We start from the raw sequence: 8,449 nt of genomic DNA on the forward strand, positions 1-8,449 counted from the left end.
ATGTTCATTTACATAATAGACACTACTGTGTCTGCTAGTACTGCTTTCTTAGCTCACATACCAGCCTCCTCTCACTCTAAATTACATGAGATGAGAACTTAACGAGTATCTTTGTAAGACTCCTGGCACATGAGAGACATATTGCGATGGGTCTGATGAGGAGGTGTCTTTGATAACCAACCTTCCACACACAGTGGCCTTGTATCAACTAAACTATGTGAACCCCTATGCTGAAATATGGGGCTAGCCAGGGGCTGGTGAGGGTCTCTGCTCTCTCCCAATGTCTCTGTCTCTGAAGAAATCTGAAATATGAGAAAGTCCATCAGTCTATGGCAGGTTTCAGAGCCCAAGCTGTGCTTAGAGGTGAGTGCAACTATATCTATGGGATAATTTTACTGATGTAAAATTCAGTAAATTTTTTCTGAATTTTACTGAATTCAGTAAAATTCAGTAAATTTACTGAAATTCAACTTATCAACTTCAAATTTCAACTTATCAAGTTTCATCTTGATAAGTTGAAACTTATCAAGTTTCAACTTATCAAGATGAAACTTGATAAGTTTAATCTTGACTTATCAAGATCATACATTTTAAGTTTGAAAGTAGAATTTAATATCTTTTATCTCAAAACTTGTAATACTTGCACTCAAAACGTCTGCTCTATTTCAAATATTTCTATGCTCTCTCAAATCTTTGTGCTCATGCTCAGATTTTCTCCTCATGAGCAAAACTTCTTTGCACAGATTCACTCTCAGCTCACAAACGTCTGCGCACTTGCAAATTCTTTTCTGCCCTCTCTCAACCAAAATTACTGTTACCTGGTAACATTGTAACCAATAGAATGAAGGTGTTATAATGGGCAGCGGGAGCCTCCCTAGGGTGTGTTGGTTTCCTTCTAGTGGGTGACTTCATTTTGCTAGGATACAAATAAATCTTGTGACATTGCAGAAGCACAGTGAATGTGTGCTGTAATCAAAACTGAAATATTACTGATGATGTGTGAGCTTTTTTTTCAGTAGTGATGGCTTTTTTGGCCAGGCAGTGAATTTGCCCTGTTTGTGGAATTCTTTTCTGTGTACTACTTTAGAGATTAGGGTTGTCTTTTTAACTGTTTAACTCTTTTCAGTTTTTACAAAGCCATGTCCCCTGGACTGAGGAGGTGGGGGCAATCAGTACACAGCAGGAGTAAGAGATTTGCTCAGGGCAATGAAGGAGGAGAAAGAGGTGGTGACTATAGTGGGGGTGGTGAAATTGGAAAAGCATGTGGAGAAAGATGTGACTGTGGGAAGTATCCAGATATTTCCAGATGCCCAATGCACAGTGGGTCTGAGGGCCACAGCAGAGCCACCCTCCCGTGGGACGTGACTCACCTGGAAGGAGGGCCAAGCACTGCCAGATGTGGAGGAAGCCGTCTGGGTCCCTCACACTAAGCCTGTCTAACACTGTCTTGATTGTGCTTCAGCATATGCTTCCAGTCAAGGGTGAAAAATGCAGGCACCAGCACATGCCAGAAGTCTTTCAAGCATAGCCTAGCAGTCAGCCTGCAGCCGTGCACCACTCTGATCTACACACACGCTCACACAGGCCCCCACACAAGGATATAAGAACCTGATTCACACGCACACATACATACACACACACACACACATAGAGCAGAGTTCCTCCCAGTCATCCAGTCAGTGTAGTGCAGACATGTCACCACACAGCAAGTCAAGGCTGGTTAAGCTGTGAAGCGGCTAAGAGGGACCCAGTCCAGACACCCAACCCTGGGGATAGCAACGCACAACACACCCATCCAGACACGCATATGGCCCACCTCACCTACTAAACATGGAAACCAAACACAGAAGGGTGAAAACAAGGAAGAAAAGAAAAGTGACTTGATGGTCTCTCAGTATTCAGAGGTTGGAGTGTCAAGTAGGATCTGAGCAAACACAGAAAACACTAAATTAGTTGCTTGAGTCAGAAAAGGTAGCTTAATTTACCTTGTAAAAATTTGCATTGCTTCAATTGATTAAATTAGGGCACTATGAGTTTTATACAACTATATTTCAGAACAACCTACTTCAATGTACCTTCATAAGAAAAGACAAGAATTTCTCCTCAGCAAGCATGACTCAGCAATTCAAATAAACCAGGAAAGCAACATGTTCAGAGAAAACACATCCAGCTCCACTTAACCTGGCAACTATCAACTCCTGAAAGAATTTATCTAATTTAGCAGCGATGAAGAGTCACCACTGCCATGTTTGTAACTGTGTGTGAGCCTTGGAGGTTCCTCCGAGAGTGTAGAGACTTGTAGCTGGTGAGCAAACATCTCTTTCATGCTGAAGAATCCCATCCAAATCCCCCCTACCTGCACTTACACACACACACACACACACACACACACACGCACACGCACACACACACACACACACACACACACACAGATGGCTACCTGCAGCCTGTAAAAGTCCAAGAGCCCTGTGTAGGAATGTGCATGCTGCACAATGACCTCATTGTGCCATGATATGGCTTGTCTGAGCTTCACTCTGTGGCAAAGTCACACCTGTTCCACCTATGCCAAAGGGCTGACAAAGCCAAAGATACATCAATCAGCATTCAGAGCACACAGAAATGAATAGCGCAAAATGAGAGACGCATGCATATACATGCAAAGACCCACTCACATTCAATGTGTCCCTGTTTGTGTCTACAGCAGAGTGGACTGCTTAGACTGTTGGTGCCTAAATAAGCTGGGACATAATGTTGTTTCACAGGTTTTGAACACAATTATAAACACAACACAACAAGGAAAACAGATAATTTGCCCACTATGAAAAATGCCAACATGCAGTAAAAAGTTCTATCTTTTCATTTTAATATAAAGTACAATATGTTAGGCACATGGACAAGATTATAAATCTTTACTATAAACCTTTGAATGCACATAACCTACTGTTCAATGTTTCAGTAGTTTTTGCTGAACTTGTGTTTGAGCCATGAATCGACCAAAATATTTTCTGGTTTAGTCAGAATTAGTATTCAAACAATCCTGTTGATCACGATGTTCACATTCTGACATCATGAGGCCAAGATGATATCAACAGCAGCTTGCCCTTTAGAGACTTCAAAGAAAATGTTCTCAGATGGAAGTGGCTGCTGTGCTTAGAGTGTCACAGAGCGTCATCAGTAGGATGCAACAGAGATACAGTGAGATTAGAAGACTCATACAGAGGTACTGAAGTCCTCTGGACACATCCCATACCGATGACTGCTTCATTGCACACAGTGTCCTACAGAACCAGATGATGAATGCCACTCAACTCCTGGTACAACTAAGAAAAGTTAGTGTAATATCAGACCATTCAAAGCCATTCACATCAGCATGGTATACAGGCTAGATGAGGGATTTTCTGTAGTTATTAATAGGCTGCTTAATTCTGTTAATATATTAACCATAATTACTATGGTTATTAATATTAAACGCTAGCTGGTGAGCGAAAGACGCTGATAATGACCTGATCATGGTTATAAGAGGAGCCTGTTGCCAATCCTCCAGTGTCTGAGTATTTGCCTTGAATGGTATTTCAACCTGCCTTTGTGTGCTCTGAAATTCTTTGTGTTTCTCTTTGGTGACCATGTACTTGACTGTTGTGGTTTCCTTTAAATTAGTTTTTCTCCAAGGCTTCTAGCGTAAGAGCAAGGGGTGTTGGAGGGTGCCATTATATTGGATATTTACGGGCAAATATTAATATGGAAGCATGGCTGGAAAGGGGAGTAAAAAACAGTAGTGTGCTGGCTAAAACTGTAAAGTATGGTTTTGCCTGGTTTTTGGAGTCACAGACTCGAACCACGCTGGTGAGCCATAACGGACTGTTGGATCAGAGTTGGAGCAGTTTTACTGCCGTTCGTTTAAAGATTGGTAATTTGTGGTGAGGTGAGTAACCAATTCCTTGTGGTTGATGATGCTATTCCAGCCATCATCATTCCTGATGATCATCATTCCTGATGATCATCAGTCCCGATGATGGCGGGCATAGCAGGCTGCTATTTTGTGGACATATGCTAATTAAGCTAACAGACTGCTTTGTACCTGTAAGAGACTGAATACGTGAAGTTGATCAATTAATTTGCTAGCCCTGTTTGTAACTTTTTTTTAATATATATACATATTCTTATGTTTAAAGGTTTTTTTGTGTGTGTAGTTCTGTGAATGTGAGGTTTCACTAAGTGTGCTAAGTATCCTTGTACACATCTATTTGGGTTGTGGGGTTTGTTTGTTGTAGCACTTGATGTGATTAATACCCAATTAACAGGTGGAATACATCCTTGTGCTATGGTTCTACTGGGCTGAAATAAACAGTTCTTTGTTCTTGGTGCATTGCCCTTGGTTTATTTACTAACCAGTATGGTTTATTAAACTGGTAATTATCATTTTCCCTTCCTTATAAGTGCATAAGGTTAAAATTACACTGCACTTTCATGCACTTTTATGTAGTCTATTCAATACATACACTGGTATTGAATAGACCAGTCTAAGACAATCACTACTCATGAGGTCACATTGTGTAGTATTTGATAGAGTGTAGGTCAGAGAATCTGGGAACTGTTCACAGTGTAAACTTAGACAGTGGTTGCATATTTACTTAACTTTGATTTAACCAGGCAGTCACCATTGAGATTATCCTGCCTATTATTGCCAGGTCTCATTTAAAATGAGATGTTTTAAGAAAGACCTGGTAATGAGGCAGCGACATAAAACGAAAGTTACAAACATTACATCCAAATAACATCCACAAAAATGAGTGTTAAATGAGTTTTATCACATGCAAAAATACACTTTCCACTCAATTAGTATGTGATTTTTTTGTTTCTATGCAAGTTTTACACAAATTATATTGTGATATATTTTGTTACCGCCACCCATCACAATATATTGTGTTATGAATTTTATGCCATATCGCATATCCCTACTCCTTTCCACTCATTTCATCAGTTCTCGATCCAGTTCACAGCACTATAGTTTTTACTAAGCTCGACCTCCGCAACACCTACTACCTACCAAGGGGCGCGACAAGATTGTTTTTAGCAGTAAAAATTTAATGTTACCCCTCCCAAACACACATCCGTTTTTGCCCTGACCCCCCCCCCCCCATATACGTTAAAGCTGCAGCTGAATACAGCTGCCACAAAACGACTGTGGCTGTTACTATGCTGCGAAGAAAAGTTATAGAATCAAGTTTTCAAAAACAAAATAGAGAGAGGGAGAGAGAGAAAAAAGCAAGAGTGTTAATTTATAACCCAGTTTTTCTCCAAGAGAGGTGGGTAAACTGTGTGAGTTTATCAACCATTTAGCATAATTAGCTTAGCTACAGACTACTGTTTGCCTCCATTTCATTAGCATTTAATGAATTAAGGAAAAAAAATTACCAACATATTCATATATTTAGCTTGTCCCTTGTACCTTTCACCACACTTAACAGATAAGTCAGCAGCAGTGCTGACCAATCCTCTCCTAAGTGAAAATAAAGCTGCAATATTTCAGATAAATATTTTTTTCACATATTTTTTAAAACTGTCATTATGTTGCGACAGTATGGAATGAGAGGTAATCTGTGAAAAATCTATTTCCTCTGCTTTCTCTCAGTGCTAGAAACAACCAGTCAGTGGCAGGAGAGTTTTAGTGCTGTCAACCACAATCTCATGTGGTGCTGCTCATCCGTCCTCTCCCTCGATTTGTGCCGTGCTGCAGCTAGCATAGCACAGAGCTGTGCAGACTCAAACTGTGAATGCTCAGTTTAGTTAGCATAGCTACCAATCTTCTTCTTTTCCTTTTGGCTTTTTCCCTTTAGGGGTCGCCACAGTGAGTCATCCGTCTCCATGTAACCCTATCTTCCGCATCTTCTCTCACACCAACTACCTTCATGTCCTCTTTCACTCCATCCATAAATCTCCTCTTTGGTCTTCCTCTAGGTTTCTTTTCTGACAGGTCCATCCTCGGCATCCTTCTACCGATGTATTGTCTCAAGTTAGCATAGCTACTAATGACGGCAGATAAACGGTTTCTTGTTATGATAAGTTGTTTCTCATTAGCACATTTAGCAGTGAGTGAATGAGGCTAATTGACAGCACTAAGAGCGTCCTACTAATTCTGATTGGTTGTTTTGGTCAGAATGCTGCATTACTTTAACCAGTAATAGTAATTCAGGAAGGAAATGGAGGAGATTGATTGTTTTCACAGATTATCTGTCTCATAACAAACTGCAACAACATTGTGACAATTTTAACAAATATGGAGAAAACATATTTTTTATTAAAGTTGTGTACTGCAGCTTGAATAAAATGCAACTACATAGCATTTTTAGAAGTCTGGATTGCTTTATGTGTAGTTGCACGTTGCTTTTGACTGTTGCTCATGGGAGAAACATTTCAGTATCTAAAACTAATAGAAAAAATGTAAGCAACCTATTTGCATACTGGATGTGGACTGTTGGATGTTAAATTCATGAGCAGTAAATATTGTGCTAATTATCAGTATTGAACCAAAGAAAGCAAGGCAGATGCAAGCCTTTAAAATTGTGACGCTTTTTATGGGTCAAATAGACTCAAAAAATTGTAACAGCAGCTGCATGGGGGGGCCCAATCAAATTTTTTGTCAGGGGACCCAAGATTTCTGGCGGCGCCCCTGCACCTACCACCTAGTCTGCATCCGCCAGGGAGACAAGTGGAAAATCACTTTTAAGACTTCCACTGGTCACTTTGAATAACTAGTCATGCCCTTCGGGCTCTGTAATACCCCTGCAATGTCCCAAGTGTTGGTCAACAATGTTTTCCACAATTGTTTTTAATGTTTATTTTCATGTTTGTTTACCTTGATGACATCCTCTTTTTCTCCAAGTCCATGTCCGAGCACCAGAAACATGTTCATCTAGTACTACAATGTCTCCTCGAAAAATAGATCCTGGAGGCAGGATCAGAGGCAGGCATGGTTCAGCAAGAGGAGGTCAGAACTCTAACTACAGCAGAAGGACTAGGCAAAAATCTGTGGTCAATAAACAGTCAGGATAAGAAAACCAGAAAACTCTTTAGAACACAGGTGTCAAACTCCAGTCCTCAAGGGTCGCTGTCCTTCAGGTTTTAGATGTGCCACAGGTACAAAACACTGGAATGAAATGGCTTAATTACTTTCTCCTTGTGTAGATAAGTTCTCAAAAGCCTTGCTAATGACCTAATTATTCTATTCAGGTGTGGTGCCGCAGAGGCACATCTAAAAGTTGCAGGACAGAGGCCCTTGAGGACTGGAGTTTGACACCCCTGCTTTAGAACATGAAACCAGGCTTGAAAACTGTGACTGAGGCAACAGACGATCTCGCACTGAGCTGATGATGAGCAGTTACTGAAATAGGGAGCAGCACAGTGCAGGTGAGGGTAATGAGTAGTCAAGGTGGAGTTGCAGGGCTGAAATCAGTGGACCCATTTCATCATCAGTAAGAACTACATTCATAATCTCATCCTCCAAACCTGCTTAAGTTATTGACCTCCTGTTTGTTTCTAGTGTCCCTGTCTGTTCCGGTTCTCATAACCCTGGACAATGACCCACAATCCATTGACTGTTATTGTAAAATAAACTTTATTCACTTTTTCCAACTGTCTCCTGAGAGGTTTCTAAATGCAGGCACAAAGCATTCCCAAAACATAACAGAAACATGTCTGTATGAGTGGCTCTAGAGTAGCGGTTCTCTAACGTGGGCGGTACCGCCCCCCGGGGGGCGTTCAGAGGACAGCAGGGGGCGCTGGCGGACATTTTTACAAAAGTGGGGCGCTGGGTTTCTTTGGGGGGCATTTGGTCGAAGGTAAACTTTACACCTTAAATGCACAACAATACCAGTTTAGACTTTGAGCAACTTGGTTGCTCAAAGTGTATGCTCAAAGTGTATGCTGTCATGACATACACTGTCAGGACAGCATACATGCAGTTAGTACGCATGCCCGCGCATGCGCATTAAGAAGTCCGACCGTCAGTGGAGTTGTCAGTTCAGCATACGCAACAAGTTATGACGAAAATAAGTCATTAAATTGTTTATAATATCATATAATATATAACTAGATAAATATACATGCGTTGTCGTGGTTTCAAAGTGTATTTAAAGCAGGTCTAGCTGCAGCTGCAGTCAACTACAACACACGCCCGTGTAAAACTCATTAACCTACTTACCCGCCATACAGCTGTTAATAACAAAGTGTATGATGATCTACGTCATGATTCTATGTTGCTGGTTAAATAAAATAATATGGTAATAACAGCGTATACATTTCTGAGGTAAGCGTATGACTGACAACGTATGCTGATCTGACAGAACACCCGCGCATGCGCATTAAGAAGTCCGACCGTCAGTGGAGTTGTCAGTTCAGCATACGCAACAAGTTATGACGAAAATAAGTCATTACATTGTTTATAATATGA

The 8,449-nt window shown here is 40.9% G+C and overlaps 1 long non-coding RNA gene across 1 annotated transcript in view; it reads left to right on the forward strand.

Annotated features, from left to right (window-relative positions):
• The window catches only part of LOC107834377 (uncharacterized), a 21,982-nt gene extending 14,178 nt beyond the window's left edge, over positions 1 to 7,804 (forward strand). The window contains exon 3 of the long non-coding RNA XR_001660174.1: positions 7,705 to 7,804. This is a non-coding gene — a long non-coding RNA (uncharacterized LOC107834377). The remainder of the gene's footprint in view (positions 1 to 7,704) is intronic.
• The last annotated feature ends 645 nt before the right edge of the window (positions 7,805 to 8,449 follow it).

The sequence above is a fragment of the Poecilia formosa genome, unplaced genomic scaffold, assembly GCF_000485575.1.
Source record: "Poecilia formosa unplaced genomic scaffold, Poecilia_formosa-5.1.2 Scaffold600, whole genome shotgun sequence".
NCBI lineage: Eukaryota > Metazoa > Chordata > Actinopteri > Cyprinodontiformes > Poeciliidae > Poecilia > Poecilia formosa.